At 46.6% G+C, this 24,679-nt stretch overlaps 1 protein-coding gene and 3 pseudogenes across 4 annotated transcripts in view; 2 read left to right on the forward strand and 2 right to left on the reverse strand.

Annotated features, from left to right (window-relative positions):
* The window catches only part of LOC143905464 (uncharacterized), a 249,609-nt gene that overhangs the window by 78,259 nt on the left and 146,671 nt on the right, over positions 1–24,679 (reverse strand). The window lies entirely within an intron of this gene.
* LOC143905428 (E3 ubiquitin-protein ligase rnf146-like) lies at positions 736–2,325 on the reverse strand (annotated as a pseudogene).
* LOC143905429 (E3 ubiquitin-protein ligase RNF146-B-like) lies at positions 11,793–14,958 on the forward strand (annotated as a pseudogene).
* LOC143905434 (uncharacterized) lies at positions 21,565–22,352 on the forward strand (annotated as a pseudogene).

Here is a 24,679-nt window from a genome sequence, read left to right on the forward strand (position 1 = left end):
AGACTCCATGGCATGGGACACGTAAAAATGTAATGTGCCAAAACGGTCCCGTTTCTCAGAACCGCCACCTCTTTCACGACAAATTTCATCCCGACGGTAAATCCTTGCAGATTGATAAACGACGGTACAATCATGTCGAAACGATGAAGCAATCTGTATCTTATCGCGGTACATCAGTATCTCTTATATTGCAATATCTGCTGATATTGCAATTTACATGATTTTGAGCACTACGTTCGACAACGGACAGTATTCGATTACGCGATCATGCAACATGAGACAATAGGTGATAGTATTTGCCGGTACATTCTCGTTGCAGTCAAATTCTATTCGCACATCCACAGTGGCGCTCTTGACAGATTCGTTTTGTCGCGAGCAATCTATGACTACAAAAGGTCCTTTTGTCATGAATGTAACCACGGTGCAAAGCGTATCGAAGCAGTCTTATCAGTAATAAGCTTTACGAAAACGCGCACACATATCGAAAAGGACGGCATATTGATTTTTGCCAAAATCCAGATTTATGTCATCGTACGGATAAAATTCAGAATTTATATAAAGTTTTACGTTAAACGTTTCACATTAAGTTAAACGTTTAATGATCGCGCGACGAGTGCGGCACGCTCATTCTTATCGAGAGTTACCGCTCTGTAATTCTAAACCGCTGACGGTGGACAAGGGAACGGTAGAAAGAAGGAAAGATAATTTTAGATACAGTGATATGCATTTAGTATACATTTATTTCTCATGTAATGCATCGTGTATAATATTATTTGCAGCATACGCCAACAGTTCACACAATCAATAATTGAATTCTTATCATAAAATTCACGCAACATTCTAACTGCATTACATTTATCGATAATACAATTTTAGCGCAAAATTGTTATAAATTGTTTAAATTTTTCACTTACGCCATGAACAATTTGGAATATTTGAAAATACACATTTTCAACGCAATGTTCCAGTTCGAACTGGAAAAGTACGGTTGACGGTTTCATGTACGAGCTGGTGCCGCACGACGTCAATTTTACAATATCTACGTCGCGTATTTTTTAACGAGTTCCAAATCTTAAAACGCTAGCGATAATGGTGCAGGCGATTGCACGAGTCGCTGAATACCTGCACGTTTTTCGATGAATGTCACCCACATTATTGCATGAGGCAGAATTATCCGATTGCCTCGGTTATCGCCAATAAGTATATCCACAGAGGACATAGGTTCAGCGTTGATTTCAACATCCAAAAATTTATATGCGGTCGATGTCAAGGCAAATCTCTTTCCCAAAATACGAGGCGTGTAGCGGGGTTTATCAAAACTGAAAAAATACAATTATGTTTATAAAAGTTTTTTTTTTGCTCAAGTATATACGAAAATTAGCGGTACTTACTCATTGTGCTGTTTCTCGCACGTGACTCGATCACACGCTTAACAATATCGTGTGCAATGTTGAACATGATTGTGCATGCATGTATATACCCGATATCAAGTATTTGTATAATGCTGTATAAAACCAATGAATATAGTTGAGTATGTTGTTAAATATGGGTTTAGAAGTGGATCTTCGATCTTAACGGACAAATAATCCATTTTACAAATGTTATTGTACACCCGAGACACCCTTGCACGGAGCATCTTTTTTGTCACGTTTGATATTACGTTTGTAACGTGGGTTGTATTTTCTATATTGACATTTTTTTTTCAAAGTCAATTACGTAAAGCATGCCACAGATCAAAAGTTCGCATTGCGCGTCCCCCATAGTTTGTAAATAGTCTCCAAATCGTTGCTTGTCCTCGGATCATATTTCCACCAACCATTTCGACTTTCGTAAAACCATTGGTACTCTTCCTTGGGATGTTCCGACTCCTTCTGAGGTTCTTCCACTTCCACCAGCTGAGGTCTCTCGAGAAAATCCGGTGGGATTTCTTGACGACACATCGGACACCGCTTGCTCTGATTAGCGACACCCTTTACGCACAGATAGCAGTATATATGGCTGCAGGGTAATCGTGCTGGATGGATACAAGGCTGCAGGCATACTGCGCATTCTGGCACAACAGTGGGATCTTCCTTTTTCCTTGGAATCCTTATCCTTCTCTTTAATGCCGCCGCCAGATTTCTCCGACACGTCGAGCTTCGCTTGCGCCATGGCAGGACGAGTCGCGCGACCGCCGTCAGGGTCAGAGTCTCATCCGACGAAGCCCGATACAGCTCTCATGCATGAACGACATAGTGCAAGTGCACCACCCGTTGAATAATAATAAAAAAATAGTACGTACTCTTTGTATGTAAATTTAGTGCAACAATTTCCTCACGCGACACAATTCTTTCAATGACTTCTTTACGACCACCTTCTTCATCGCTGAAGTAATCACTGTCGTCCGTTAACGCGCGATCCATATCGGAATTATTATCATCTCGCTATACTTTTTTCCAATCGATGTACCGACGCGTAGACTTTCAAATCACAGACTGTGATTTTGACTCGCTTCATTCTTTCTTATATACTTTTTCTATTGCCTTTTCCTCTCGTTCCCACTAGAGCATCGCGCATTGTTTCTTCTGTTTTAGTGCATGGTGTGCTAACACTGCAAATTGTGCAATTTCACATAAGTCAATGGTATGATATCGTTTTCAAGAACATACGTGTCTCGCAATGATTTCATCGAACACGTGCAAAACTGCAAATCGTACATTTTTCGATAAAAAAGCAAACGATGCATCATTAGTAGGATATAAAATGACGAATCTGGGGGATACGCTCAGTAGTCGGGAATTGGAAGTCGTGAGTACAACAAATTGTGTTAGAAAAAAGATCGTGTAATAACATGTGTTTTGTAGAAATACCGCGAGAAATTAAATTGAAGAGAGCGGTGATAAACGTGCAATCAATAGACAATGCATGTTTCACATGGTCAGTGGTGGCTGCTCTGCATCCAGCCCAAAGAAATGCAGGACGGGAATCGTCGTATCCACATTACACATCGGTGCTAAATCTTACGGACATTGAACTTCCAATGACGTTGAATCAAATTAAAAATTTTGAAAATCACAACGACATCTCCATCAACGTGTTTAGCATTGAGAAAAAAAACATGGAACTTGCAATCCTGCCAATACGGGTTACTGATCAAAAGATGGACAGACATGTAAATCTGCTGTACGTGCATGACGATAACGTGGGACATTTTGCATGGATTAAGAACCTATCTCGCCTCGTGAGCTCGCAAATCAACAGGCACCGTGGTCGGAAATACTTTTGCGATCGGTGAGTATACATCTTAATAAATAATAAAAATAATTTACGTAAAAGATATATAAAAATTTTCATTATTTACAGATGTTTGCACTATTTCTACACGAGCGAGAAATTGGAAGCCCACACCGTCGACTGTCAAGAGATGAACGACAGCGCGATCAAGTTACCGAGCGATGACGACAAATGGTTGGCCTTTAAGAATCACAGCAGGCGTGCATAAGATCCAAACAACACAAAATGTACACCTTGTCCGAAACGAAAATAGCTCTAAGTCCGTACGACGATAAGACATTATACCCGGTTCTACCGAGACGCCGCCATGGGGGCATTATAAAATGCCATCGTAAATATATACTGTAATTACATTTAGATATGTATGAAAATAAATGACTCATTTTTGTATGTATAATATGTTTTTATATTGTAATAAATTTTTACAATACATTATTCCTGTGTATCCATGAATTATGTGAATTATCAAATCCTAACCACTTTACATAAACCTCATCCCCCCTTTTACGCAAAACTTTTTCAACGAGATGCACGTCGGGATTAGCAACGCGATGTAACTCGTATTCGTAGAACCCGCCGGCGACGGGTTTTCCGCAGGAATCTTCCAATAGATACGTCACGGGATTAGTTTTCAGCACTTTGACGACACAGCACCTCCGTGATCCAATTTGGTGTGTGTATCCTATCTTGAAGATTGTCTTGAATTTACTCACGCGTACCGAGTCGCCCACTTGCAAAATGTCCCACGTTATCGTCATGCACGTACAGCAGATTTACATGTCTGTCCATCTTTTGATCAGTAACCCGTATTGGCAGGATTGCAAGTTTCATGTTTTTTTTCTCGATGCTAAACACGTTGATGGAGATGTCGTTGTAACTTTCAAAATTTTTAATTTGATTCAACGTCATTGGAAGTTCAATGTCCGTAAGATTTAGCACCGACGTGTAATGTGGATACGACGATTCCCGTCCTGCATTTCTTTGGGCTGGATGCAGAGCAGCCACCACTGACCATGTGAAACATGCATTGTCTATTGATTGCACGTTTATCACCGCTCTCTTCAATTTAATTTCTCGCGGTATTTCTACAAAACACATGTTATTATGTAACCGGACGGTACTACTGGAGGCACGAATCAATGCTACGTGTCCTTAGAAATCAACGGTCGCCACTCGGTTTGACCTTTGAATCACCGAGAAGATAAGTATCAAACGATATCTCGAACAATCAATTAGACCAATTCTCTTCTTTTTTCAGATTCCTGCCACCGCTGGATCATCGCCGTCATCGATCAGGATCGTCGCTGCCACCGGAATCCAGGATCAACGAGGGACTTCGAGTGATCGACGCCGACCCTTCTCGGTGCCTATTCCGGACCTGGTATCACGATTCCCGCGGTTTCTCTCCGCAGAAGATGTCCAGGTCGCTAGATGGCGGACGGTTTTCTAATTTCGTTCCCGATCGTCGGATTTCGACGGCGACCGGTCCTGGACGCTCATGCGGACGTCCCCGTCAACCGTGAACGTCTTTTCCATGTTGATGACGCACCTAGTGCGAGTTCCCGGACGGTCCACCATTTTGCTACCTGACCGACAGAGCTCGACGGGACCCGGTTTCGTGGGCTCGGCGGAGTGCCCCTAGACGTCGGGAGTGTCCAACTCCCGTAGACGACGCACCTAGTGCGAGTTCCCGGACGGTCCGCCATTTTCCTTCCGCGCGCCATTTCCGCCCTCTCGGCTCTCGGACCACCGCCGAGACTCCACCCCCGCTGCTCCGCGGCCGCGGTCCATCGGTTCGCCGCGCATGGCCCCAAACCCTGAAACGCCATATCGGGCGACCGCCCATAGCCGTATTCTGCGTTTGAAACGCCCTATCGCTCCCGTCCAGTCCGGCCCCTTCGCCTCCCTCTTCGTGGTCCCTGCTGGTGATGCGCGCGGCTGCAAACTCCCCTTCAGCCACGAGCGTTGCGTCTCGTCTCGCTCGGGGTTTCGCTTTCTCTCGCAGTCGCGCGTGTCCATCCTGATGGCGTGCATCCGCAGGTCTCTCATTTCTAACTCGTCGTCCGTCCACCTCCTGCCCCAATCCGCGTCGGATGACACCTCAATTACGCGTTCCCGTTCCTCTCGTTTTTCATTGGTGGTCGTTGCCAGGTACCGGTCGAGGATTTGCCGCCATTCTTCTTCGCCACTTATTTCTTCCACGGACGGCTCCTCTCGCCCTTCCTCCTCATCCGTCGGGGCATTGCGGTATCGCTCGGCTATTTCCTGCCATTCTTCTTCGCCGCTTATTTCTTCCACGGGTGGCTCTTCCTCCCGTCGTTCCTCCCTGGGTCCGATTGTTTCTTCCATTCGTGCTTGCCGGCCGCGCGGCCTGTGGTTTTCTTTTGTTCTCGGTTCTCTTTCGTTCCTCCTTGCGGTGGGTATCTCTCGAGTAATCTCGACCTCTTCCCTTTCGTCATCCGCATCGAAGCCGAAATCAGCTGCCTCTGCGTCTTCTCTCTCTTCTATGCCGCTTTCGTCGTCCGTCGCCTGAGCCTCCCGGTCGCTTTCGTCCACCGTTGCGACCTCGCTCGGTGGGTTCTCGCCCCCTTCCTCCTCTTCGTCATACTCCGAGTACTTCCCGTCATTGTACACTTCGTCTGGATTCTCCTCTTTGGTCGCGTGCGGTTCCTCGTTCGGTCCCTCCTCGCTATCTGATTGCGTTTCTAGGTACTGGGAGGCCTCGTCCTCGGCCTGCCTTTCCGTCTCGGGGCCACTGGATCGGTCTTCTCCCTCGTCTGGGAATTCCGCGTCTCCGTGTTGCTCCCCGTCATTCTCGTCTTCGCTCTCTTCCCGTTCCCCATCTGACGTCTCCCCTTCGTCTGACCGTTCCTCCCTCTCCGGATATTGCTCTTCTTCTTCTTCTTCCCTCAGTAACGCTCTCCGGTGTGGTTTCATTTGTCGGGCGTTGTACACGCCCTTCGTGTGCCCCTCGAGGCTTTCGAGCAGGTAGGCGTTAGGTCGTATGACCCGCTGGACGCGATACGGGCCATCGTACACCAAATGGATTTTCCGTGTTATCCGTCTATTCGCATCGGATCGTCGGTGTAGTTTTACCCATACCTTCTGTCCGACCCGGTATTCCGCGGTTCCATGCTTCTCCGCTTGCCTCTAGCGCTTCGCCGCGGCCTCTCTTAACCTATCCCGGGCCGCGTCCATCTTTTCTTCCCACAGCGGTTCCTCCGTTACTAAGGGTTGCAATCGTGGGTCCAGGTCCAGTCGTCCAACTTCGCCGTCGTTCAGCTCGCACGGCGCATATCCCGTCGACGTGTGTATTGTGTTGTTGATCACCGTTTCTGCTCTCGGCACGATACGGTGCCACGTATACTGGCGGTCGCTCGCGTAGGTCCTTATGATACGGCCCAATTCACGCATCACACGCTCCACCGGGTTGGATTGTGGGTTGTATGGGCTCGTTCTCCAAACCCCGATTCCCTTTTCGCGCGCGAACTCGCGCCACCTGTCCGTGAGGAACTGGCCCCCATTGTCCGTCAATATCGTCTGGGGTATCCCGATATCTCAAAAGAAACCATTCTCGAGTGCCTCGGTGATGGTATCCAACCTCTGATCCTTCATTGGGTACAGTTTGGTGTACTTGGAGAACTGGTTTATCACGACCAACACGTACTTCTCACCTCGCGCCGTTCGTGGTAGCGGGCCGAATATATCCAATGACAGTATCTCCCCCGGGGCCTCCGGGAGGTCATAATATTGATTTCCCACCGTCGGTCGGGTGTAGTATTTGGTGGCCTGGCAGACGTTGCACGACGCCACTACATCCCTCGCTACTCGCGCGAAGTTCGGTCCGTGGAAATGTTTTTTCATAAACTCCAGAACCTTGTCCGTGCCGAAATGGATTAGCAGCTTATGGGCCTCTTGGGTGATCCGCTACACCGCTCTATGCGGTAACGCAATCCGGTCCCCATGTGGGTACTTTATCCTGATCAGGCCCTCGCGCGTATACACGTTCAGCGGGTCATCCCGCTTCGCGGCTTGCAGCTCTCCTTCTCCGTCCTGCGCCTTTTGTATGACGTCTATCCATGGGGTGGTTTCCTCTCCCTGCCTCGCGTCATTAATCGCCGCGATGCGCTTGTCCTCCGCCTCTCCGTCACCGGCCGTCCCCCTCCTTGAGAGGGTATCCGCTATTACGTTATCCTTCCCCGGCAAGTGATGGATCTCCAAGTCAAACTCCTGGAGGAACGCGAACCATCTGGCGATTCTCCCGTTATTGTGCACGCATGTGCTTAGGAACTTGAGCGCTTGATGGTCCGTGTAGACCCTCACGTGTCGTCCCAATAGGAGCGTATGCCACTTCCTCAGCGCCCATACCAATGCCAGGCATTCCAATTCCGTCACCGTATAGTTGATCTCGGTTCCCTTCAGGCTGCGACTCACGTATCCCACCGTCTGTTTCTCCTCCGATCCTTCGACGTATTGGAACAGGCGTGCCCCGAGTCCCGTTCTCGCTGCATCCACGTACATCCCAAACCGCCATCCCGGCCGTATGAGGTAAAGTTCCGGTGCCTCCTGGAACGCCCGCTTAATCTCGTTAAAAGCGTTCTGTTGCGCGGACGTCCATTCAAATTTCCGTCCTTTCTTTAATAACTTTTCCAGCGGCCTTGTCATACGCGCCATATTTTTTATAAATCGCCGATCCCAGTTTACCAATCCCAAGAATGATTGGATCTGTTTCTTGTTTCTGGGCCGTTCGAAGTCGGCAATCGCAATTCGGGTCTCCTGGTTGATCTCCGCTTTCACTTCGTTAAAGGTGTGTCCCAGAAATTTTATTTCCTCTCGCAGGAATTTACACTTGTCACGATTTAACCTGAACCTCGCGGCTTCCATGCGTGCCAGGACCCATTCGATGTGCTTTAAGTGTTCCTCGAGGGTATCCGATGCGATGAGCACGTCATCCAAGTATTGGATGATAAACTCCATCGGCGCCAGTGCTCCATCCATTGCGCGCGTAAATGACGCTCCCGCTGTTTTTAGGCCGAACGGCATTCGTTTGAACACATACGTTTGACCATCAAATAAGAATCCGGTGTATTGCCGGGATTCGTCCTCCAATGGGATTTGCCAGAAAGCATTAGTGACGTCCAGCGTGGTAAAATATTTTTTTCGACCGATACGCCGGAACACCTCCTCGATCGTAGGGGGTTGTGCGTGGTCATTCGTCATGTACTTGTTTAATTCTCGGGCGTCCAAACACAATCGGATGTCGCCGTTCTTCTTGATCACCACCACTAGCGGGTTTACATACTGTGTGGCCTGTTTCGCGATAATTCCCTTTTTCTCCAACTCCTGCAGGTATTTCCTTACTCGTTCTTTATGGATTTCGGGTATCGGATATGTCTTTTTTTTGTACGGTTTTGCCGAGTTCATTTCGATCCTATGTTTGTAGTGCTTCACTTTTCCAATTTGGCCGTCGAAGACCGTGGCGTGTTTGTTGATGATGTCTTGGAGTTTCAGCGTAGCCTCCTCCACGGTGATCGCGCTCACGATTCCACTATGCTCGGCGGGTTGCTGTAAACGTATGTTCACCTCCCCTTCGCATTCCATCCTCATTTGGTGCTTCAGCTGAAAGTCTATCCCCAGCACTATGTCATACGCCAGCGTTTCTACGATGCAGTATTCGTGCGTTAGATCTTCCCCTCCGTATCTTCCCGTGATCCGGGCCTTACTCGTCACGGCTGTCCCCTTCTCGGCGAACGCTCCTCTCAGCCGAAATCGTTTGATCGGTATCACTTCAATCTCTTTACCGCAATCGAGCAATCGTTGGTAGCACTCTCGCGTGATTGCGGTAATCTGCGACCTGGTGTCGACCAACGCTCTCACCTTGCTTCCGCCGAAGTCGAGCGCTATCATCGGTACATCGGCACATTTAATCTCCGCATTTTGCGAGAGTTCCAAGTCTCGATCGATTTCCTCGATGATCTCCCTGGTTCTAATAATGTTCAGCGGCTCTTTTTCCGCCTCATGTGTCAATGTGCAACACCTTCGTGACTCCTTTTCGGTGGGGCTGCCTCTACCGGAATCACTCTCGCGCCTCCGTTTTACTCCCCTTGCGTCTCCTGTGCCCACCTTTCTGTCCTTGCCTATCATCCGGCCATGCCCGCACCTGCTCTTACGACGCCCTCCGTCCGATTCTTCCGATTCAGAGGTCTTCCCGTCACATCGGCATTCCGATTTGACCATCTCCTTCCTCCGATTGTAATTTCTGTCCCGGGTACGTCTCGTCACCCGGAGCTTCGCCTGACTGTCATCGCTATCGGGCTCCTCGGCTATGTCAATTCCACCGCGCTTTCTCGTGTCCGGGGTGTCAGCTTTTCGCCAGCTGGTCGACTGGTTTTGCGGCGAATTTCTCGTCGCGTCGCGTCTGGCGAAATTGTTATGGCGTCCGCCATCCTTTGTCTCTCTGCTTCGGTTGGTCGTCCGATTCGACCCGTAGTTCGCTTGACTCGTCGGCTCGTTATTGGTTCTTCGAGCTTCCCCGCGCAGCCATCGAGTTTCTCGCTCGTTCTCCAAAATGTCCAACATGTTTATCATGTCAGTGACCGTTTTCACTATTGACGGCCTAAGCTCCCTCGCGATGTCACCCTCGAAGTGCCCGCGGAGCGTTAGTACCAACTCTTCGTCAGTCATCGGCGGTCGTAACGTTTTCGCTTGACCCGCCATGTCCAAGGCATATTCCGTCATCGACATCGTTCCAGGTTTGTACTTGCCCAGATACACCCGCAGTCTGAAGCGCACCTGCGCCTGGCCGCCCCAGAAGTATTGCTGGAACTTATCCTTGATTTCTTGAAGGCTCTCCGCCAGCTGCAACTCGTGCCACTGGCTTGCTGCTCCCCTCATGCATTTTCCGAAATGGAACATTTGTTCCTCTTCGGATACTCCTTCGTACTTAGCTATTTTCTCGAATTTCTCGAGGAATCTGATAGGGTTTTGTTTATCCGTTTTCCCTACAAACGTCAAATCGTCGAATGGACTCTTAAGCCATCCTCCTCTAGGCAATCTAGCTTGGATCGGTACCATCTGCATTCTTCCCGCGTTGAACTGATCCTCGTCGCTGTACGCCCGTGAGCCCGTTTTGTCGTCGGGTTGTTTACCCGCCGGACCACAATCCGTATTAGTTGTTACGACGGAATCTCGTCTGCGCTGCTGCTTCGCGGTCCGTTGCATCTCCATTCGCTGTGCCGTTAATTCTTGCTTTTGCTCCATGAGCTTTCGCTCGTTTTCCGTGGGAGTGTCCATTGTTTTCTCCGCACTGAGGTTCATCGCCTCGTTTTGTTGCTCGCCCGTTGGGACTATTGCGTCCGCGGATGGTGGTTTGTCGAGGTCGTTACGTCGCTCGGTATATTGTTCGACGTTGCTCGGGTCGTCACCCCGTTGTTCGTCGTCGTTGGCCGGTCGCTGCTGCGATCTGGTGCGGATCCTCGATGGGGTATGCGTCACCGTCGCCATACGAGTATTCTTCTTTCCGCCTCGCACTTTCGGCCCTATGGTGCCGCAGTTCTGGACGTCGGTTGCGGGATTCAATTTTCTCCTGATCACGCCCGTACGTTGTCGAGACGCGTTTGTTTAGACCGCGTGCGTACCACGCTGCGGCCTCGCGTTCGTTGTCGCACGTTGTTATGACGCGTCGAATCAGTTTCTCACTGCCCTCGAACCGAAAATAATTTTCGCGGCCCTCGCGCTATGTCGGCTCTGCGACTTTTTGTACACTTCACGCCCGTACGTCGTCGTGCGATTCGGTAGTGTCGCCACGTCAGTTTGTCGACGCGCGACTTCACACGCTTCACGCACGTTGTTGCGACGCGGTTGCACTTCTTCGTCGTCTGGCCTTGTCGCACTCGGTGCTCGCTGAAAGCTGTCGTGCCGTGGTACCCTCACACACTGACGCACTAAGATTTTCGCACTTGTCGTGCCACTTGCCACGACACCTCAGTGTCCCACGTCACCGTCGGCTATTTCCAACGATGTCCGCGTCTTCGTCGTTATTCGCACGTTAGACTCGCTATACGCGCACTCCGAGTCTATCTATAAGACCCGTGACCTTGAATTCTCCGATCATACACGTACGTGTCCTGTCACGGTCGCCATTTTGTTTTAGGTCACGAAGATTTTAACCCCGCCGTAGCATTGAGGTATCTCCCACCTTGGTTGTTCCGCTGTCTCAGTGTGAAGAGCCGCAGGTCCTTGTCACGTGATCAGTGTATGTCGAAGGTTATATGCTCCTCGTGCTCTTTTACTGTAACCGGACGGTACTACTGGAGGCACAAATCAACGCTACGTGTCCTTAGAAATCAACGGTCGCCACTCGGTTTGACCTTTGAACCACCGAGAAGGTAAGTATCAAACGATATCTCGAACAATCAATTAGACCAATTCTCTTCTTTTTTCAGGTTCCTGCCACTGCTGGTTCATCGCCGTCATCGATCAGGATCGTCGCTGCCACCGGAATCCAGGATCAACGAGGGACTTCGAGTGATCGACGCCAATGGATCAGGTCGTCAGAAGGTAAGTCCAATTTAATAAATTCTCGATATTTTTTATGAAAATGTTGTTTCATTTATTCAATTATATTGATTTCCAGTGTTGTTTGTTCACAAAGTTACAAGTCACAAATAATGTCGGACGCTCGTATACGCAGGCACACACGCCCCGCTTATCTACGACGCACGAAGTTATTTCGGTTTAAAAAGGCCGTTCGTCAGTGTAAAGACGACAATTAACGCGTTCCGCGGGCGTTCTCGGTTGTTACGAATGTCGGCGAGCCGTAATTATCGAACTCGTAAGACGATCGCGGTGACTTAGCGCGACGACGCAGAGCGAAGCTTAATACGTGTTATACGCTCGAACATCCCCGAGAGACTGCCTCGAGTTGCTCGTCTCGCTCGAGCTCCCCACCATCGGTACCGTATACCCCCACTCGGACGTATGTCCCGCTTTTTTTCGCCGTTACCTGCGCGTTGGCCGCCGGTAATTTTCCACGCGGGTGTTTACGCCGATCGCGCCGAACCCCGTGGAAATTTCCACGCTTATTGCGCTCGCGCGGTCGCTCCGTCCTGGCAACAGGGTAGTCGTTTTCCAATTTTTGAAATTTCGCTCGGCCGTTGACGTTGACCCGTGCGCCAGGTCTATTACCCCCTCTAAGATCCCCATCCGGGCGACTTCCCCAAAGAAGACGTCCGGGTGCAGAGCACCGGGCTCGCCGACGACGCCGACCCTTCTCGGTGCCTATTCCGGACCTGGTATCACGATTTCCGCGGTTTCTCCCCGCAGAAGATGTCCAGGTCGCGAGATGGCGGACGGTTTTCTAATTTCGTTCCCGATCGTCGGATTTTGACGGCGACCGGTCCTGGACGCTCATGCGGACGTCCCCGTCAACCGTGAACGTCTTTTCCCCGTAGATAACGCACCTAGTGCGAGTTCCCGGACGGTCCGCCATTTTGTTACCTGACCGACAGAGCTCGACGGGACCCGGTTTCGTGGGCTCGGCGGAGTGCCCCTAGACGTCGGGAGTATCCAACTCCCGTAGACGACGCACCTAGTGCGAGTTCCCGGACGGTCCGCCATTTTGCTACCTGACCGACGGATCTCGACGGGACTCGGTTTCGTGGGCTCGGCGAAGTGCCCCTAGACGTCGGGAGTGTCCAACTCCCGTAGTCGACGCACCTAGTGCGAGTTCCCGGACGGTCCGCCATTTTTCTTCCGCGCGCCATTTCCGCCCTCTCGGCCCTCGGACCACCGCCGAGGCTCCACCCCCGCTGCTCCGCGGCCGCGGTCCATCGGTTCGCCGCGCATGGCCCCAAACCCTGAAACGCCATATCGGGCGACCGCCCATAGCCGTATTCTGCGTTTGAAACGCCCTATCGCTCCCGGCCAGTCCGGCCCCTTCGCCTTCCTCTTCGTGGTCCCTGCCGGTGATGCGCGCGGCTGCAATTACAAGATCTTTTCTCTAACACAATTTGTTGTACTCACGACTTCCAATTCTCGACTACTGAGCGTATCCCCCAGATTCGTCATTTTATATCCTATTAATGATGCATCGTTTGCTTTTTTATCGAAAAATGTACGATTTGCAGTTTTGCACGTGTTCGATGAAATCATTGCGAGACACGTATGTTCTTGAAAACGATATCATACCATTGACTTATGTGAAATTGCACAATTTGCAGTGTATGCGCACCATGCACTAAAACAGAAGAAACAATACGCGATGCTCTAGTGAGAACGAGAGGAAAAGGCAATAGAAAAAGTATATAAAAAAGAATGAAGCGAGTCAAAATCACAGTCTGTGATTTGAAAGTCTACGCGTCGGTACATCGATTGGAAAAAAGTATAGCAAGATGATAATAATTCCGATATATATCGCGCGTTAACGGATGACAGTGATTACTTCAGCGATGAAGAAGATGGTCGTAAAGAAGTAATTGAAAGAATTGTGTCGCGTGAGGAAATTGTTGCACTAAATTTACATACAAAAGAGTGCGTACTATTTTTTTATTATTATTCAACGGGTGGTGCACTTGCACTATGTCGTTCATGCATGAGAGCTGTATCGGGCTTCGTCGGATGAGACTCTGACCCTGACGGCGGTCGCCCGACACGTCCTGCCATGGCGCAAGCGAAGCTCGACGTGTCGAAGAAATCTGGCGGCGGCATTAAAGAGAAGGATAAGGATTCCGAAGAAAAAGGAAGATCCCATTGTTGTGCCAGAATGCGCAGTATGCTTGCAGCCTTGTATCCATCCAGCACGATTACCCTGCAGCCATATATACTCCTATCTGTGCGTAAAGGGTGTCGCTAATCAGAGCAAGCGGTGTCCGATGTGTCATCAAGAGATCCCACCGGATTTTCTCGAGAGACCTCAGCTGGTGGAAGTGGAAGAACCTCAGAAGGAGTCGGAACATCCCAAGGAAGAGTACCAATGGTTTTACGAAGGTCGAAATGGTTGGTGGAAATATGATCCGAGGACAAGCAATGATCTGGAGACTATTTACAAACTATGGGGGACGCGCAATGCGAACTTTTGATCTGTGGCATGCTTTACGTAATTGACTTTGAAAAAAAATGTCAATATAGAAAATACAACCCACGTTACAAACGTAATATCAAACGTGACAAAAAAGATGCTCCGTGCAAGGGTGTCTCGGGTGTACAATAACATTTGTAAAATAGATTATTTGTCCGTTAAGATCGAAGATCCACTTCCAAACCCATATTTACAACATACTCAACTATATTCATTGGTTTCATACAGCATTATACAAATACTTGATATCGGGTATATACATGCATGCACAATCATGTTCAACATTGCACACGATATTGTTAAGCGTGTGATCGAGTCACGTGCGAGAAACAGCACAATGAGTAAGTACCGCTAATTTTCGTATATACTTGAGCAAAAAAACTTTTATAAACATAATTGTATTTTTTCAGTTTTGATAAACCCCGCTACACACCTCGTATTTTGGGAAAAAGATTTGCTTTGACATCGACCGCATATAAATTTTTGGATGTTGGAATCAACGCTGAACCTATGTCCTCTGTGGATATACTTATTGGCGATAACCGAGGCAATCGGATAATTCTGCCTCATGCAATAATGTGGGTGACATTCATCGAAAAACGTGCAGGTATTCAGCGACTCGTGCAGTCGCCTGCATCATTATCGTTAGCGTTTTGAGATTTGGAACTCGTTAAAAAATACGCGATGCAGATATTGTAAAATTGACGTTGTGCGGCACCAGCTTGTACATGAAACCGTCAACCGTACTTTTCCTGTTCGAACTAGAACATTGCGTTGAAAATGTGTATTTTCAAATATGCCAAAATGTTCATGGCGTAAGTGAAAAATTTAAACAATTTATAACTGTTTTGCGCTAAAATTGTATTACCGATAAATGTAATGCAGTTAGAATGTTGCGTGAATTTAGGATAAGAATTCAATTATTGATTGTGTGAACTGTTGGCGTATGCTGCAAATAATATTATACACGATGCATTACATGAGAAATAAATGTATACTAAATGCATATCACTGCATCTAAAATTATCTTTCCTTCTGTCTACCGTTCCCTTGTCCACCGTCAGCGGTTTAGAATTACAGAGCGGTAACTCTCGATAAGAATGAGCGTGCCGCACTCGTCGCGCGATCATTAAACGTTTAACTTAATGTGAAACGTTTAACGTAAAACTTTATATAAATTCTGAATTTTATCCGTACGATGACATAAATTTGGATTTTGGCAAAAATCAATACGCCGTCCTTTTCGATATGTGTGCGCGTTTTCGTAAAGCTTATTACTGATAAGACTGCTTTGATATGCTTTGCACCGTGGTTACATTCATGACAAAAGGACCTTTTGTAGTCATAGATTGCTCGCGACAAAACGAATCTGTCAAGAGCGCCACTGTGGATGTGCGAATAGAATTTGACTGCAACGAGAATGTACCGGCAAATACTATCGCCTATTGTTTCATCTTGCATGATCGCGTAATCGAATACTGTCCGTTGTCGAGCGTAGTGCTCAAAATCATGTAATTTGCAATATCAGCAGATATTGCAATATAAGAAACACTGATGTACCGCGATAAAATACAAATTGCTCCATCGTTTCGGCATGATTGTACCGACGTTTATCGATCTGCAAGGATTTACCGTCGGGATGAAATTTGTCGTGAAAGAGGTGGCGGTTTTGAGAAACGGGACCGTTTTGGCACATTACATTTTTACGTGTCCCATGCCATGGAGTCTCCTCATGAAATTCGACAAGTCATGCGCTTCCTGGTTGATTGCGAATCACCATGGACTACGATGGGAGGATGGAAACATGCCGTATAGCATGGCGAAACATCTAATTACGTCGGCCGTATTTGGTGAGAGCGACGAGACGTCGACTCTTGTGTACGTCAAGGGATGCCAGAAACGAGAATGGCTGGTGGATCTGCTTGAGAATAAAGCGAAAAATAATCTAAAAATTGAGACTTTGGATGCAGATTATGAAGATATCGAATCTTTAAATAATCTAGATGTTACTAATACTATAAAATGCGAAAAACATGTTAAAAATTGCGCGTTGCAAAATGTATTAAAAATATTTAACTGGGTCGCGACACCAGAAAAATTATAATTTTTTGAAATAAACTATATATGTATATATAAACGTTTTATTTTCTTTTCCCACATACTTTGTAGTATAATATAGATGTTTTAGTTGTTTTTAGCTATTTTTAGTTGTTTTTAGTTGTTTGATAGCTGTTTAAAAGCTGTTTTTAGTTGTTTAAAAGAAGTTTGATAGCGGTTCAATAGCAGTTATACAGATCGCAGTAATACAGATCGCTGTTATACAGATATCTGTTTTAGTTGTTTGATAGCTGTTCAAGAGCTGTTTGATAGCTGTTTTTAGCTGTTTGATAGCTGTTTTACAGATCAAATAACTGAAAGTCAATGGCGCAATATCGTTTTCGAGAATTTGTCTCGCGGGTGACTTTATCGCACACGTGCAAAACTGCACATCGCAGATTTTTTGGAAGGTGCAATTGTATGGATGCTGAGATGAAATTAGATATGATAATCAAACGATGTGACAATAGTGTGATGTAGAAGGATGAATTTGAAGGTACGCTCAGTAGTCGAGGACTAGAAGTGAGAGTCGGTTGGTGTGCTTGATCGTGCGGTTTATACAACAATTGGTTAGCCATCTTAAGAGCTGTATATCAAAGCCCACCGATATGAGCGAGTACGCAAAACTTTGCAAACCGATACGTAATTCTAAATTCAAGATTGTGAAAATTAGCGAAACGCAGATGAGAAACTGTAGCAGATTGTATAAGAGGAGAGTCGACGTAGTGCGATATCTATTTCGTCGCGAGATCGGAATCGCCGATCTCCGATCGCATCAAGATTTTTTCGATCTCCAAATAAACTGGTTCATCCTCGTAAGAGAAACGTTCTCTTTTTATCAAGATGGAAATATATGTGCCTAAAGAAATGGAAGTGTCTGGAGAAATTATTTAAGTGTATATTATTTAAAATTAAAAAACCTATACTGCTAAGAGATTAACAATAAGTGTAACAATAAGTGTAACAAAAAGTGTAACAATAAAAAGACAATCAATGTTGTGTCACACACAGTGCGGAAGGTGACTCAAGAGCCGGGGGTGTTAGGTTAAAATCAAGCGGTGGTAAGCAATTTTTCTATTTGTAGTTTTTGTATAATTTCTGAACGAGAACGCGAACGGGGGACGGGAGCGAGAGAAAAACTGCGCGCGCGAAAGAAAACGCAAACGGGGGACGGGAGCGAGAGAGAGAACGCGCGCGAGAAAAAACGCAAACGGGGGACGGGAGCGAGAGAGACTGCGCGCGAGAGACTGCGCGAGAGAGAACGCGAACATGGGACGGGAGCGAGAGAGAACGCGCGCGAGAGAGAACGCGAACGAAAAGACGGTCCTTTTCGAAAGGAAGACAAAGAAAGGAAGGAAAAAAAAGAAATAACACGCAACGTCATAATCGAATGGCGCCGCGAAACACCGATAAGCGGCTTTTCCTACGAAGAAAAGTGAAAAAGACCGCGGTGTCACGCTAGTGGCAGGTCATAAATTATAGCCGCCTGCCATAGGCGCTCGCTTTTGTAGTGAGACGCCGTAACCGAATGGCGGCTCGCATGTTCTAGAAAGGTGATATTATTGCGGAGTCAAGTGTCTAACTCGCTGTTTTGTTTATATTCGCCGATAAAAATTCTAGCAGCCGAACGGCGCTTTTGTAATACCCCCGCGCCGATAAAGTGACGACCCCTCCCCCCGGCGGTACCCCTTGTCAATACGATATGTTTATTAATATTTAATAAACATGTCCCGACACGCTCGCCGACCCCCCCCCGCTCCACCTCACCAACGAGTCGTCCTCCCCCCCGCTCCCCTTCGCTAACGAGTCGTCCTCCCCCCCTCACTCCCCCACGCCAACGAGTCGTCCCCCCCTCGCTCCCCCATGCCCTCGAGCCCTCCCCCCGCCCCTCGCCCCCCTGAGACCCCCAGGACTCTTATTGTTTTATCTACTAACGTGAATTCTTCGAACAATAAATTTTATTTCGACGAAGATGACACGGAAATTACGATTCCCGAGGGATCGTACGAGATACGAGCCATACATGAGTTTTTGAAACGCGAAATTTTACGAAAACGCCCGCGACGCGTAAATCGTTTCAACGATAATCGTATGTCGGTCGCGAATATTGCGCGAGAGGCGACCGCTCACGCGAACGGCTACAAAGATAAGGCCGCGGAATACCCGATAGTGCTCCGCGCAAATTACAATACGATGAAGAGCGAGATCAAGTGCGCTTTCAGAGTGAACTTTAACAAACCGAACAACGTTGGATCGCTGCTGGGCTTCTCGTCGAAGTGTATATTGCAGCCGGGACAGTGGCACAAATCGGACGCGTCGATTAATATTATCAACGTAAACATTATCCGCGTGGAGTGTAACGTAACCGCGGGTGCGTACAGCAACGGCAAACGTGTTCACACGATACACGAATTTTTACCGAGCGTACCACCGGGATATAAGACATCGGAAGCGCCGGCGCAGATCATTTATCTGCCGATCATCGCGCGAAGCATTACGGATCTAACGATACGCGTCACGGATCAAGACGGACGATTGCTCGATTTTCGAGGAGAAGAGATCACCGTCAGCAACGTGCGACATGCTCGTGTTGAACGACTCGGAGCACGCGACAAATAAGAATATCTTTACGACTGCGACGATCGACGATATCATCAAATCGACATTCGGTAGCGTTAAAACAGACACCAGAAAGAAGCTCAACGCATCAAACGTTAAATTTTTACAATCTCTGGGATTTGCGGTACGAAACATCTAAACGATGATTAAAATTCTTAACATCGGAGGCGAGCCGGTTTTTGACGATCGCATCGTCAAAATCGAGAATCACACGTACAACCCGTACTCCATCACAACGTTCAAGTATAGCGACGAAATACGAATACCCAAACAGCAGCAGGATCTGTATACGTTGCCGTGCGAAAGTTTTCTCTACGTCGAAGGAACATTGACGGTGACCGGAGCAGCCGACCAAGCCGATAACGTGGTATTGGGGAATAATTGCGTCGCGTTCATGTTCGATGAAATTCGATACGAGCTCGACGGTGTGGAAATTAAAATCACTGCAAAAACGTAGGAATAACAAACACGCTCAAGAACTACGTAACGGTATCGTCCGACAGAAGCGTGATCCTGCGAAACGCGGGCTGGGAACCACATAATAACCTAAACGGATACTTCAATTTTTGCGTACCGCTCAACTTGTTACTGAGATTTTGCGAGGATTACAAACGCGTGGTGATCAACGCTCGTCACGAATTAATCTTGATACGATCGCGCACCGACAACAATTATCTGGTGGGAAGTCTCACGTTGGAGCCTACTGTCAAAAACTACTCAAGATACAGTGGCGAATGCCTCACGTGGTATTGAGCGAGGTCAATAAGCTGTCGATGCTGCGCGACTTGGAAAACGGACGATATCTAAGTATGGGTTTTCGTTCGTGGGATCTGTACGAGTATCCCCTGTTGCAGAACACGACCAAGCACTCGTGGGCCATTAAGACCGCGACTCAGCTCGAGAAATCGCGATACGTCGTTTTCGCTCTGCAAACGAGTCGGTAGAACGTCATGTCCGCGGACACGAGCCGATTCGACGACTGCAAATTGACCAACGTGAAACTCTACCTAAACTCGGAAGTCTATCCGTACGACGATTTGAATTTGGACTTTGGTAAACACAGATGGGCGATTCTGTACAATATGAACGCGCGTTTCTGCAAGGGCTATTACGGATACGAATATCTCGAGCCGAGTCTCACCGTTTCAACTTTTCTACGTAACGGCCCGTTCGTGATCATCGATTGCTCTTGACAAAACGAATCCGTCAAAAACGCCACCGTGGATGTCAGACTAGAATTCGATTGCATGGAGAACGTACCGCCGAATACCTTCGCGTACTGTCTCATCATACACGATCGCGTGATCGAGTACAATCCGTTGACCAACGTAGTGCGCAAAATAGTCTAAATGTTCGCGGTAACGTCGACAAAATATTTCTTTCTCTTTAACTCCCGATACAAATTTATGAAAGAGGAAAAAGGGAAGCAGGATATAAAAATCAGAGTGTCGCAAAACGCGCGTCATTCCTCTCGATTCACGCATCGAAGAAAGAGAGATATCTCTTCGTGCCCGCACCAACGTTCGTTGACCTGAAAGGTTTCGTCGTCGGGATGAAATTTGTCGTAAAGGAGGTGGCGGTGCTGCGAAACGGAGCCGTTTTGGCGCATTACATCTTTACATGCCCCATGCCGTGGAATCTCCTCACAAAATCCGACAAATCGTGCGCTTCCTGGTTGATTCGCAATCACCATGGATTACGATGGGAAGACGGAAACGTGCCGTACAGCAAGGTGAAGCGTTTAATTGCGTCGGCCGTGCTCGGTGAGGAAGAGGACGACAACGATGACGACGACGACGACGACGACGACGACGACGACGACAACGACGACGACGACGACAACGATGACGACGACGACGACGACGACGAGATGCCGACTCTCGTGTACGTCAAGGGATATCAGAAACGAGAATGGCTGGTGGATCTGCTTGAGAATAAAGCGAGAAACCTAAACATCGAGACTCTGGATGCGGATTACGAAGATATCGAATCTTTAAATATTCTAGATGCTAGTTGCAAAATGTATTAAAAATATTTAACTGGTGGTTGAAACGCCAGAAAGAATTGTCATTTTTTATTTTAAATAAATTTTATATGTATGTGTAAATTTTACAATGTTTTATTTTTTTTCCCCTATTAGTCGATAGTGTACAAAAATTAAAGAATAAGTAGGTATACGTGACGAATTCTAACTCGATAGCTTCGAGGGGGAGGGGGAGTATCAGGTTTCAGTGAACATGTCTGAACATGTTTCGCGGTTGATGTCATGCGGAAGGAAGAGGGGGTGGAGGGGGGGATACGTCTTAATAAAAAAACATCTTACCTTAATCCCCTCTCCTAAATTTCAGAGCGCTAATTGGGCGTTCCAGAAACATTAATTTCCCCCTCCTTCATCATAGTTTTGGAAGTTGCCGCGTATATTCGATTAATTTTATACGACTAGTCTCGTATCGACTGCTTGTGCGAACGGTGTTCACTTCTCATAACCGAGAGAAAGAATGTATTCCGCTGAAGAAAGCAACGGCGGTAACAGCAGTGGCAGTAGACGTATGAATTATTACGTACCGATTCACGATGATGAAGAAACTCCATCGTACGAGAACAAGTGTAACAAATACATTTTCTCGTTTTTTTTTCTTAAATTATAAAGCTTTATATTTTTTTTAAATTGCAAATTATAAATTGTATTATTTTTTATTACTAATTTCATTATTTTTACAGCATTTTGTTGAAGCGTTGTGCGGTTCGTATACTCAGCAGATGATACGCGTTGACGGCTACGAGATACAAATTTTTCGATGTTGGCGTTAACGTGGGTCCACCGAGTTACGTGGAGATCGCCGTAGGAGATCATCGAGGAACAGAATTGATACTGTCCTTCGAAACGTGGAAGGGATTCTACGAACAACGACGGAACATTCTGAATTTCATTCGATCCTCTAAAGATACGTGTGATTTTATAAACGTTGGACCGCTAACATTGAGAATTGGTACGATTAACGGTGTCAAACTCGTACGTCTCGAGTCTTTAAACGTACGCTTAACGATGATCGAATCGACGTTACACCGTATGCTCGATCTTGATCTGTGCATCGACGCGATGTTTCATCGATTGAACAGAATTGTCGAAACGGTCAATGTCAAGTTTACGCAATTCTCCAAAATTGCGTCCACTGTAACGAATCCTACGCAAGTATTGAATGTAATACGCGATAGCGATGCCTTCGATAAACATCAGCTCGTCGACTGTGAGCTCGCAACTTTATTTTTTAGTGCGCTACCGTAGTACGTAAAAAACAAAAAATATGTAAAAAAATGTATTTTTTAAAATATAAATCATGACTTAATTTCTTCACACGCATTTTCATTCGAGCAGTATATGCGACGTTCGACTCGAACCACTCGAGCCGCTTGGATATATCGTATATCGTAAACTATGACCTTTTTTAAAAAAAGGTAAAAAAAGGCGCCAAGTACACGTATAGTAGTGTATATGTTGTTACCTAAAAAAAAAAGAAAGTGGTAGTATTATACCTCGAAAAAACCTAAGTAACAAGTGGTAGATCTTTATATCTCGAAAAATCTCGAAAAAATCTAAGCAGTAGTATCTTTATTTCCGAAAAATTATAACCCAAGTGATACACGTCACAAAATTATGTTACCTTATCAAAAAGAAGAGTCGCGCTTCAAGTGATCTATTACAATTACAAAAAAGAAATAATATCTCTTTAAGTTAGAGCGCCAATTACAGAGAAAACATGTATATTGCCTCAAAAAATAATTGTTGCACTACATTGAAAAATCTTTACATTGTGTCAATTAGAAAAGAATGTATAATAACAATTTTATAAGATTAAAAAATTTTATTTAAATTTAACAAGGGAATACAAGATATTTAAATACAAAGTTATTTACATGTGTATTTTTTAATGGCCACAAAGAATTACAGAAGTAACAGTACAAAATAAAAATATTTTATTAAAATACATAAATTTTTCTTGTAAAAAAACTTGGTGCTGCTAGACCTTTTAAATAAATAAAAACTACAATAAATAAAAATAATTCAGAGAAGAATACAATGGGAGTAATATTAAATGATTATCAGCGTGGATGTGGGAGTGAGTGATATGGGTGTGCGTGACTACGCGGACGGCGGATAATGCGGCTTATAATTAAGTATAGAATAAGTTTAATTATTTATTTAAAATTTCGAGGTCTAGCAGCGCCAAGTTTTTTTGGCCAAAAACTACGGAGCGCACTGTGTGGACCTCGTCATCGGCAACCTGGGACACGTAGACACCGCATTTAACGTATTATTACACCTGGACACCGAAAACTACGAAGCGCACTGTGTGGACCTCGTCATCGGCAACCTGGGACACGTAGACATCGAATTCAACGTATTATTACACCTGGACACCGAAATCTATGAAGCGCATTATCTGGATCCCGTCATCGGCAACCTGAGACACGTGGACATCGAACTCAAGATATTAATACACGTAGACACCGGAAACTACGGAGCGCACTGTGTGGACCTCGTCATCGGCAACCTGGGACACATAGACACCGCATTCAACGTATTATTACACCTGGACACCGAAAACTACGAAGCGCACTGTGTGGACCTCGTCATCGGCAACCTGGGACACGTGGACATCGAATTCAACGTATTATTACACCTGGACACCGAAAACTACGAAGCGCACTGTGTGGACCTCGTCATCGGCAACCTGGGACACGTGGACATCGAATTCAAGGTATTAATACACGTAGACACCGAAAACTACGGAGCGCACTATGTGGACCTCGTCATCGGCAACCTGGGACACCTAGACATCGAATTCAACGTACGATTACACCTGGACACCGAAAACTATGAAGCGCACTATCTGGATCTTGTCATCGGCAACCTGGGACACGTGAACATTGAATTCAAGGTATTAATACACGTAGACACCGAAAACTACGGAGCGCACTATGTGGACCTTGTCATCGGCAACCTGGGACACCTAGACATCGCATTCAACGTACGATTACACCTGGACACCGAAAACTATGAAGCGCATTATCTGGATCCCGTCATCGGCAACCTGGGACACGTGGACATCGAATTCAAGATATTAATACACGTAAACACCAAAAACTACGGAGCGCACTATGTGGACCTCGTCATCGGCAACCTGGGACACGTAGACATCGAATTCAACGTCTTATTACACCTGGACACCGAAATCTATGAAGCGCATTATCTGGATCCCGTCATCGGCAACCTGGGACACGTGGACATCGAATTCAAGATATTAATACACGTAGACACCAAAAACTACGGAGCGCACTATGTGGACCTCGTCATCGGCAACCTGGGACACGCAGACATCGAATTCAACGTATTATTACACCTGGACACCGAAATCTATGAAGCGCATTATCTGGATCCCGTCATCGGCAACCTGGGACACGTGGACATCGAATTCAAGATATTAATACACGTAGACACCAAAAACTACGGAGCGCACTATGTGGACCTCGTCATCGGCAACCTGGGACACGCAGACATCGAATTCAACGTATTATTACACCTGGACACCGAAAACTATAAAGCGCACTATC

Source organism: Temnothorax americanus, unplaced genomic scaffold (genome assembly GCF_048541705.1).
Source record: "Temnothorax americanus isolate GAGA-0224 unplaced genomic scaffold, ASM4854170v1 Scaffold61, whole genome shotgun sequence".
Classification (NCBI taxonomy): Eukaryota; Metazoa; Arthropoda; class Insecta; order Hymenoptera; family Formicidae; genus Temnothorax; species Temnothorax americanus.